Source organism: Pleurodeles waltl, chromosome 5, assembly GCF_031143425.1.
Source record: "Pleurodeles waltl isolate 20211129_DDA chromosome 5, aPleWal1.hap1.20221129, whole genome shotgun sequence".
Taxonomy (NCBI): domain Eukaryota; kingdom Metazoa; phylum Chordata; class Amphibia; order Caudata; family Salamandridae; genus Pleurodeles; species Pleurodeles waltl.
Window position 1 is genome coordinate 1,822,773,621 of NC_090444.1, and position 11,836 is coordinate 1,822,785,456.

Genomic DNA, 11,836 nt, shown 5'->3' on the forward strand with positions numbered 1-11,836 from the left:
CAGCCAGGCTAGCTTGAATCCAGTGGCATGGGAAGCATGGGACCCACGTCTGGGCATACCCTTCCCACTTAGAGTGACAAATGCAAAAAGAACAAGTGATGGACGGACTACTGAACAATATCAAACATTCACCCCCAGTACAGAGATCTGGGCCTAAATCCATTGTTTTTTTGCTGCCCATGCCATTCCAGTTTGGACCCAGCCATATGCAAATCAGCCTCGACCCTGTTCCCCATGGGAACAGTCCAGCCCAAACTGCCAGGCCAGCATCAGGATTGGCTGGGAGCGCCCTGACTGGGCACTCCTAGGCAGACGGGAGCCTGTGCTAGCTCTCTCCAGCTTGCCGGGATACATTACGGATGTATGTTTGGCCAGCCGGCTTGGGCCGGCCAAACATACATCCGTAATGAGGGGGAGTGCAGAGCACTCCCCCTCACAGCTCCTCTCCCCAGATGCCCTGCCACTTTCACAACAAGGGTATAATAAATATAGTTTATTATTCCACCGTTGAGAAAGTTTTGTAGCTTCTGCTGCTGGCGGGGGGGGGGGCACGTTCCTTCGCCCTAACGGAGGAGCAGCCCCTGATCACCTGTGTCAATTATTAAAACGTAAGAACAAATTTGGTTGGTCTGACAAATGCCAAGATGCATAGTTGTTGCTAAAGAAAGATATATGTAATGCACCTCCCTTACAATAGTATGATCCTACCTTGAAGAGTGTGATTACCACTGATGCAAGTGGTAAAGGTATTGGTGCCATTTTGAACCAGGTTGGAATGGATGGCAAGGAATGTACAATTGCATTTGCTTCTCGCTCATTAACACCCACAGAGGAGAAGCATTCTGTAATTGATGGAAGTGCACTTGCTTGTGTATGGGGTCTAGGACATTTTAAACAATACATTTGGAGCATTAAAGTTATCTTGCCTAGCGATCACAAACCCCTCACAAAGGTCTTGACTACAACCAGGCTGTATAATGCATCCCCCAGGTTAGCCCGCATGTCTATTAAATTAATGGAGTATAATTACGATGTGCAATATTCACCTGGAGTAAAAAACATGCAGATTTCTTAAGCAGGATGCCTCTACCACTGAAAGTTGCTGAAGAGATAGATTATGATGAGTGGTGTGTAGCCGATGTTCTAAATGACATTCCAGGAGACACATGTGAAGAGTGGCATGTGACACAGTGTAATGATGAAACACTTATGGAAGTAAGCAAAATGGTATGGGAAGGATAGCCAGCACAAAATCTTTTTAGAAAAACATTTGTGAACATATTGGGAAGTCAAGCAAGAATTATCTCGGAAGGGGGTTTCATACTGAGAAATGGAAATGTCATTCCTCCTGAATCCTCAAAATCAAAATTATTAGATATTTGTCATGAAGGACATTTAGGAATTGGCAATACTAAGGCACATATTTATACTCTGTTTGCGCCGGAATTGCGTCATTTTTTTTAACGCAAATCCAGCACAAACTTAACTCCATATTTATCTTTTGACGCTAGACCCGTCTACGGTCACAAATATGGAGTTAACGTCATTTTAAGGATGCGTGAAACCACCTTGCGTCAATGAGATGCAAGGTAGGCATTACCGTCCAAAAAATGACTCAAACACCCTAGCCCCATATTTATCCACTGGGGCAAAAATGACGCACGGGTGGGAGACGGACCCGAAAAATGGCGCTAAACCCGATTTGAGTCCAAATTTAACACCTGGGTTAGAGCAGGCGTTAAAATGAGGCAAACAGACCACTGAAACATTTACAATTACATTAGGCCACATAGGTGGTCATTACGACCTCGGCGGTCTTTTTACAAGACCGCCGTGCGGAAGACCGCCAGTAGCGGCGGTTTGCCGCTCAGCGTATTATGACTGTTGACTGCTCCCCATCCTTTTTCTGACGGAGAGCCGCCAACAGCCATACTGGCGGGCGGCGGGGAAGTGGAGGTTGCTCTACCTCCACCGCCACGCCAACAGAACACTGCCCACCGAATCACGTCCTGTGATTCGGCGTGGCGGTGTTCTGTTGGCGGTGTGGTGTCGGTAGTGCAGCCCCCATGGCTCCCGTCCCCTCCCGGAGGATCGACGGAACAGGTAAGTCGATCGTCCGTTAGGGAAGGTGGGTGGGAGGGTGTTGTGTGTTGTGTGGGTGCATGGGGGTGTGCGTCTGTGTATGTAGAGGGGGTGTGTGAGTGGGTGCATGCTTACGGGGGTGTTGCGCGTTAGGGAATGAGTGCATGTATGTCTGTGGGTATGTCTGTATGGATGTGTGCGTGTATGTTTGCATGTGGGTGTGCGTGTCTGACTGTGTGTGTGGATGTTGTCATGTATGTCGGGGTGTGTGTGTTGAGGGTGCTCACACCCAGGTCTCCAGCCCGGCGGTCGTCTCCACCCTGGCGGGCGGAACGGAGAACCGGCGGATGACCATGGCGGTAACCGCCATGGTCATAATACCAAAAAAAAGACCGCCAGCCTGTTGGCGGTCTTACCGCCGCTTCTCCGCCTTCCGCCAGGATCATAATGACCCCCATAGTCTATCTGCCACCCTCACAAACAGTATGCAGCATGGAAGGGGTGTGCAATGTGTCTAACAGCAGGTCTAACATCATGAGACACATAGCATGATGATGCTGACTCAGATGTAGGTGACACAGAAATACTGAGGCAGTCCCAACATCATACATCACTCCTTGGGTGCCGTTTCCAGGTTGCAATAAGGAAGTGGACTGTGCTATGAACACATACTGATGTGGCACTAATGCAAACTACACACTGAAAGAGCCAATTGTTAATCAAAATAGCATATGTACAGGGAGATGGCCCTTTGTGCACAGATGCATCCACCTCCCCAAGGCAGTTAGCCAGGTTACCTGAAGAAAGTTCGGTAGTGTATGTGCACGGTTGCACATGAGCTACTGGCAGAGTGAACATCAAAGGTTTGCCTAGAAACAAGTCACACATGGGACAATTTTGCATTGTCAATACTGAACAGCTCAGTGCTGCCAACTTATGGAGATGTGTTGTGCATTGTCACCTATGCAAATCAAAGGGCCTCAGTGTCGCATTTCATCTGCAATGATATATGTCTAAATGGATGGGATGTCCAAACCATGTATTACTACCATGTTACCACCACATCTAAATCCATTGTGTGTGTGGATGTATCATGTCACCTCCAGTGAAAGCACACTAAAACATGTTGGACACTACACAACGCATGGTACATACATACTGACCAGCAGGTCGGAAAACCAATCATCGATCCCAGGTCAATGAGCCAAACACAAGTTGTCATGTCAAACAACCCAATGCAGAGAAAACCTCACAGAAGCCCAGTATCTCACACAATACCACAAACACACATGAGTCACAGACGACACAAGATATCAACTGCCATGCTACATGACATTTCTGTTACAAAATACTCAATCCAATGATTTTTTGCAGCGGATCACGGTTACGGGATCCAGCCATGGTTCATGACCCCATTCCCCAACCCAAGCACAGCAGCAGAGTGTGCCTATAATGAGGCACATCAGAGGACATGCACCATTGTGGGAAGGACCTTTAGCATCCTGAAGTCCAGATTCAGGTGCCTGGACATCAGAGGTGGCAGCCTCCTATATGCCCCACACATTGTGTGTAAAATTATACTAACCTGTGCTATCCTGCACAATATTTGTGTGAGGAGGAACATCCCATTATATGAGCCGGACCAAGAACTTCCAGAGGAGGAGGAGGAGGATAGTGGAGGGAAAAGGAGGGGAACAGCAGAACACAGCTGCACGAATGTGCCGCAGACAGCAAATTGACACAACTTTTTCAGTAATAGTCACTCTACACTCCTTGTTAAGATATGTAAATAAACACCTTACTTGATCACATAGGGGGTCATTCTGACCCCATTTGGCCGCACCGCGGTCAAAAGACCACTGGTGCCATTCCGACCTTCCCGCTGGGCCGGCGGGCACTAACAATGTTAGCACCCGCCGGCCCAGCGGGAAGGGGGCCTGCAACACTGAAGCTGGCTCCGAATGGAGCCGGCGGTGTTGCAGGTGTGCGACGGGTGCAGTTGCACCCGTCGCGCTTTTCACTGTCTGCTAGGCAGACAGTGAAAAGCAGGCTGGGGCCCTGTTAGGGGGCCCCTGCACTGCCCATGCCAGTGGCATGGGCAGTGCAGGGGCCCCCAGGGGCCCCAGGACACCCGTTCCCGCCAGCCTCTTCCTGGCGGTGTAAACCGCCAGAAACAGGCTGGTGGGAAGGGGGTCAGAATCCCCTGGGCAGCGCTGCTTGCAGCGCTGCCCTGGCGGATTTGCCCAGCCGGGGGAAATCCGGCGGGAAACCGCCGGACCCGGTTTTCTGACCGCGGCTTTACCGCCGCAGTCAGAATGGGTAGGGAAGCACCGCCAGCCTGTTGGCGGTGCTTCCTCCATTCGCGGCCGCCAGGGTCGGAATGACCTCCATAGTCCTGCTCTGGCTTCTTCATTCTCCATCCCATGTTCTTTAGGAATGTGAGTATTACCTCAGAGAGCATGTTACAAAGACAAATCTGACAACTTCTGATGCAATTGACAACTTCTGATGCAATATCACATGTGATGCGTATGATTGTACAGCAAACATCACACACAAATAAAAAATACTCATCTCTTGAATGTCACATATGAAGGACAAAATCAATGGAGCACAACATATGACTCACATCCATGTTGCCGACATGGTCTACTGTAGCACATGTCACACAACTATGACATCCAATCATAAGGTAAATAAGCACCCCATACATGAGGCAGTGGATGTGAAATTTCACAAGTACAGGAATGCATGAACAGACCCCTGACATTACTAAGTGTGACACTTGCAATCTCTGCAAGGAGCTTGTGTGACAAGGGGGGCATCATTTGTGAGAATGGATAGCATGGGTGTCCCAGGTATGACAAGCACTGTTCACAGCACATGCCCTGCTCAGTCCATCCCTGGAAATCAGTCCTGTCAATGCCATGTGTTACGTCTTTGTCGTCCCATTTCTAGGGGGCGCTGTAAGCCGACTATCTGTAGCCTGGGAATCATCATTAACAATCACCCAGAGTCCCTTTCTGACTCCTGTTCGCTTCCCTTTTCCAAATGGCATGCTATAGAAGAACTACATTAGGCTCCATGGACTTCAGGTCCCATAATGCAGTGCCTGGTAGTCGGTAAGACCTGCAATCTTCTGTCCATTGCTTCCTGTGGGAAATGTCTGGTTGTCCCTTTATACTGGATTCTCTCCTCCAGGACTTGTAAGAGACTGAAGCTGCACACAGCTGTGACCAGACTTGTGCAGCCCAGCCATGTGACTCGGACCTAGCCTTGCTGCTGCCTGGAACTGCTTATAAGCTGCCATTCCCATAAGCTCCTCATCGTGCATTGGAGTACGATTCCTTTGTGTTCCAGACCCCTTGTTGGATTGTGTTACAGTCATGATTCAGCCTGAACCTGCTCTTTGTTTTCCCAGTCATGTTCCTATTTGTTCCAGTCAGAGTCTACTCCCTGTTTCTTAGCCTTGTTCCTGTTTGTTTCAGCCAGAGCCTGCTTTTTGTTTTACAGCCCTGTTCCTGCCTTGTTCCAGCTCTCTGTTTCCCAGTCCTGTTCCTGCCTTTGCGTCAGCCTGAGCCTGTTTCCTGTTCCTGGCTTTGCCTCCTAGTTTGTTCATTCAGTTTCTGTTTCCTCTTGGGTTATCGTGTCTGGTAAGTGTACTATCAGTCCTCACCTGTGTAGAAGCGTTTTCCTTTGTACTTGGGTTGGCACCTGGTTTCCAGGAGACAAATCCAGCCCCCATCCTTTGTCTAGTGTTGTAGGTTGTCTTTATTGCCTAACAGTGACAGTGTGCTATGGCTGTTTTCCAGGAATTGCCACTGTGTCTACAGCTGGACCCACAAGGGCTAGTCTTGTGTATGTGAGTACAATCCTTCTTTGTGCCCTAAGGGTCCCGAGACAGAATCACTTCTGCTGCCTCCTTTCTATGGGGCTTGCGTGGTGACTATCTGTACCTGTAATCTGCACAGAGGCTTTGACGTTCCCTGTTGCTGTGGGAAGTTACTGTGTACAACCTTAGTGATAACCCCAGCGTGTTTGTCCTTTGCTGATACGTTCCATGTTTGTTCACACTAAGGTTTCTCTGCCTTCACTTTCCTGTTTTCTCTGCCTTACCATAGCTTTCCCCTTGTATGCCTTTAGCTGCTCTTCTGCTTTGGTACACTATCTCCTTTGCGAGATACTCTGTGAACTCAAAGGGTGCCCTTAACAGAGTCCTGACTAGTCCCGCCTGAAACCGTGACACCATGGAGCCCAATCCTGACACAGGGTACACATGCCTACACACTTGAACTGGACACTTTTGTGAAATGCACATCTGAAAATATGTGAATAATCATGAGGCAGGTCATTTGCTACCCGATTTGTGAATTGCAAACAGTGTCATTGACAGTGTTGTACATCAGATTATCCTACTCGCAAATTGCAAATTGCTAAAACTCGCAATTAGCGACTGACAAAACCTGATCTTCGTACATGTGGGCCTGAGTCACACATTTCAGGTGCTATGGCAACACATGTGCCCATGCATTCTGTCAATGATGATCAGGTAAGACACTGTCAGCATACCACATTTCACTGTATCCGGACAGCAAAGTGGGCCATCCATGCTTAGCGCTACATTGTCATCATTACATACACATGATCCCTGCCATTATGGTGGCAAAGGGGGCATATCCACCTTAGGGGACACTGCCACTGGGGCATTTGTTACCTACATACAACTGTGCCACATCTGTCATGGACCACTGAACGCATGATAATTGCAGACTGAAAATTGAGCCACATGTCCATCACACAGTAACTCACTGTGCCTTGATGCACAAGCCACAATACCTTAGTCACTTGTATTGCAGTGCACCAGGGAAATGCCATTGAAATTTTCACCCAAATACAAATCATGCCATAGAGTACCATCTTAAATGGATTAGCCACATATGGTTGTAGTAGGGTTTAGCACCACATGATTGTTAGGCCCAGTGCATGTGTGCAGATGTGTGGCTATCACTCACTGGAGTGTCAGTGTCAATGTGAGTTTGCAGTGGTATGTCTGTTGTACTGTCTTCATGCAGGATCACCAGCTCACTTACGTAAAATGTTACACACTGTGATATGTTGTCCACACGTATGTACAGTGATCTGATATTGAGCATATATTTCCTTTCCATGTCTTACAGGTGGACCTGCCCCCTTTACCACTGGGGAAGTGGCAAGATTTCAGGACCCAGACGAATCCAGTAAGTGTGATAATGTCTGTCCTGTGTAGTGACTCTTGTGTGTTGCACTTGCTGCAAAATATGAGGAGCTGGCACATGATCTGATATCTTACTAGGCTGGATGGTGACATAGTGTTCCGTGCAAGGGTTACCCATTCACAACCAGAGAGCCATACCTTGGGAGTCTTGTGCTGGGCAATAGGCAGCAGCGTGTGAACAAGGTGATTAGTAGCCACATGTAGACCGACATGTGGCTAGGAAGTGCACCAGTGTCAGTAAATTGGCACTGGGTTATACCCTCATTCTCACAACACAGTGATGCATCAGTTTTCCACACAAATTTGTGCATCCCTGTATTGTAATGTACATGTGGGACTGTATGGGTAACTATCCCCCAACATCTAGCCCCATAAGTTGTACTCCATTTACGTGACACTTATATGGTATGTAATAGGCATGCATGCAGGTCAAGGCCAGACGTGTGCTGGTATCAATGCGGGTGTTTTGGGAATTGTGTTGACAGGTCAGGTGTTGACAGGTGTCTACAAGTGGACACATGAATGTAGATGTGAGTGACCTATGGATACCTTATTCCTAGGTGGCAGCCCTCCTCACATGTGTTCCACTCACTAAATCCATGTATAAGTAGACATGCTTTCGTGGTTGACCTCGACAGTTGTGATGATGGATTGCATGCCCATCACCCCTGAGGCAGAGGGGTAGGGGAACAACATATATGTAGGTACATGTGATGGTCACAGTGTAGATGACAGTCATCTCATTCAAGCATGCATGTGTCCCAAACAACACTGACCCCTTAGGATTACCAACTGCATACCATCCTGCCAATTACATCTACCAGCCACTGGTCTTGTGTGCTTTGAAGTTGACTCAGATGATAAAGATTAGTCGGCCTGGCCCATGTGAAGTAGTTGCTGCCTTTGCATTGTGACACATTGCACTAAATCAATGCACAGATCAGTTTATTTGGTCCAACTATTGTTGTGCTTTGCTGTGGTGTAAATGACATGATGGGTAGGCAGCGTTGCCATTACATTCATCAGGGACATTGTATTATCTGAATTGTGATTCGGACTGCATGTGCAAATTGAGACAGAGTGTTAGCTTATCATCTGCACATGCATCACACCATGATGACACTGATGGTTGCCTGTATCATTTTTACAGCTGCCAACATGGATGTTGCGGAAATCAGGGCGCTCCAAAAACAGGCAGTGCGATATCGCCACATCTTGGATGTTCAGTCTGGGTACAGCAAGATGGCACAACGCTATCAAAGAGAGCGAGCCACAGGGGAATGGCGGGCATTCAGCCAAGTCGGACCCGCATTGGCCACAAAGAGTGTAGCCAGCACCACACCTACACAGGGGACCACAGCCGCCACCGTCACATCTGCCCCACCTGCTGCACCATCAACCTCTACACCACAGCTCACCACGCCTGCTGCAATGGACATGTCGGCAATAAGGGAGCTCCAAAGGGACATGAAAAAGGTCCTCAAAAAGCTGGACAGCATACAGAAGGATGTTGACAGGAACACAGAGAGACTGAAGACCACCAAAAAGACACTGAGGAGGGCCAACCTCTGAACTCTTGCCTCCCCTCACCCCTAGTTCAGTCCCCTCCCTCCTCATTCCTTATCCTGTTTTGTAGTGGGTTTAAGGGGTTTAGTGATAGGTTAGAGTATGCTAGTTGTAGGTTTGGGGTGGTTTTTCATATAATAACATGTTAGTTTGTGGGTAGGTGGGTGGGGGTTAATGTTGGGGCTTTTGTGTAAATAAAAAATATATATATAAATATATAAAAAAAAATTTAATGGATTAGGTAGTATATGTTTAGGTTAGTATTTGTTGTCCTGCATGTGTCTCGTCATATAAGGGGAGTGGGGGGGGGTAATGTTTAGAGTGTGTTGTTAAATGTGGTAAGTAAGCTTAGCATAGGGTAGTTAGGGCCAGTTGTGGGTAATGTATAGTTAGGATAGATTAGGTTAGTATCGGTGTGTTACATACTTTCAAGTTCAGTTCCATACATAGTTCAATAAAATGTAGGTACTTCTTTACTGCATGTGTCATATGCATGGGGCTCAGGTTCTTTGCATGAGTGTACAGTGCCAATTATCTGTTGGCCTGTGGATTCCATCCTGCATCCACATCCCTCTCATGACATGCTAATTCCCACTTCCAACTGAGCTGTCACATTGGCAGCTACAACAGCTCTAGATCTCAATGCATCTGCCATCCATTGGACCCACCACGCAACGTGACTATGGTTCCCATGCATTGGACAGGTAGGTGTGCTTCTTAAGCGGCAGGTCGTACTATTGGAGTGGTGGGTGGGTCCTCTGGGATGGCAGCTACATGAATGCTCCTCCTTGCGACTGGAGGTGGGGTCTGGAGGGTTCCTAGGACATCTTGGAGGGTCTGCTGGCTGATGGTTGTCAGCTGGCCATACAGGTCATCAGGGAAGTCCAGGACAGGCATATCCGCAGGAGAGCCTTCGTCCTCTGCAATGAGATATTGTACAATGTGTGTTTGTGTTGTGCCAGTTGTAATGTGATGTCACTGACTTCCTATTGGTGGTACACTGTCATCTTGGTTCCGATGCATTGTTCCTGTCATTATTGTTTGCAGTCTCTCAGCCCTATGTTCCTCCTGCATGTCAGATGTAGTGAAGGGCAGTTTTGGCAATTGTTTGCGTCACATCTTCTAGGTGTGGGTTCTGTCCAAATTGTGGATTGCCACCTTCTTGTCCTCATCAACCCTCCCTCTGCTTCCACTTGCAAGGTGAGGCCTTGCAATGAATGTTGCTGTGCTGATGCCACAGCACCACAAATGACAATATGGCCCTGCCCCAGTCTTTCATTTTTCACATACACCTATGCGGTGTTGAAACCCAGCACCACACCATGCATGGCATTTCCATGAGGCAATGCACGTGTTACCATTGGTAGTTTCTCATGTTGATATTTGTGTATGTGTGCTACATTTCATTGCACTGATGGACCTGGCAGAGTTCCGTTTTCTCTTGTGACTGTGCAGGATTGTTTGCCTTCCTACACACATATGTCCTCCCCCTCAATGCAGTTGTCTTAGCACTATGATACCTGAGATGTTGCACGGTGGCATTGCAGCTACTGTGACACAGGCACAGGGGTAAACCCAGGGATGGGCAACATGGGTATGAGATTACTGCTGTGTACATCATTATGTATATGACAGTGCCTGATGGTTATTGAGTCTATGGACATGAGCAGTTGACAGGAGTTGCACTTGGATAGGGATTGTTTGGGATTGATCACGTAGTCATACTGAACCCTCATTTTGAGTGTGTTTGTTCCATAGGCACCTAACTGCCATTTCCCAGTTGCCAGCGTACACAGCACAGGTAGTTGTGGCAAATGTTGTCAATGGAGAATGCTGCTTGAGCCAATGGCCTGAGACTGAGCATTGTCCTCTAGTTTACATTCTGACAATACCAGCTGTCCTGTGACACCAGACCAGTTTTACGTTCTACCCTACCCTCCTGGTCTGCTTCAGCATTTCCACCAGCCTTGGCATGGCGGTGTATCCCCATGCAAAGGTTATTAGTGTTGTGTTGTGCTGTGCCCCTGGATGCCCCTACACAGCCCATGCACCCGTGTCGTGCCCCTTTGCCCTTTCAACTGCCTGATTTCCATGGCTGACATTCATTGTGTAGTAGGTATGTGCTTCCCCCTTCTTGCACTTGACATTTTGGCATTTTGGTCCCCCATGCAACCTACCCTGCATATGTGTTGTTTCCTGGTAATCTGCGCTGTCCTATCCTGCAATACCAGTGAAGATCTCCTCTGGGATGACAGCTGCAACCATCTCCTCCATCTTGTCCAGGTCTTCTTGTGGTGCTGGACTCCCACCTCCGGTCTGCAGTGCTGCCTTCCTGTTTCTTGCCAATTTTCTCCTTTGTCCTCCGCTTGCAGTCATGCCAGCCTTTCTTGCACTCAGTGACAGTTCTCCTGACCTTTGCCACGCTGTTAATCTTGTCCACAGTCTGTTACCAAATTGCCTTTTTCCTTCCAATTGGCAATTTAGAGTTGATGAAGAGTTGATGCTGGTGCTCTTTCACCTCTCTCACCAGTATTTCATGCTCCTCTGTGCTGAAGAGACACTTCCTCTTCTTCTTGTCTCTCTCCTGGGTCTTGTCTGTGTCCTCCTGGCTGGTTCCTCGTTGTCTGGGGTCTCTCCTTGGCTCTCCATCTTGCCTCTCCTTTGCACTGTTTGCTCCGTTTGTGTCGCTTTTTAATGCTATTGCAGGCAAAGATAGCCCATTTCCATTTTGCGATGTATTTACATGTCGTAAACCGGATTAGAGCCATTTTTCCTGTATTAACGTAATTTTGCCTTACAACAAGGCGCAATGGTTAGTGTCAGGAAAAATGACTCTAACCTCTTCTCAGCACCACCCAGCGTCAAAGTATAAATATGACGCACGGGTGGCGTTAAGAAATGGCGCTAGATAGGGCTAAACTTTTTGACGCAAAA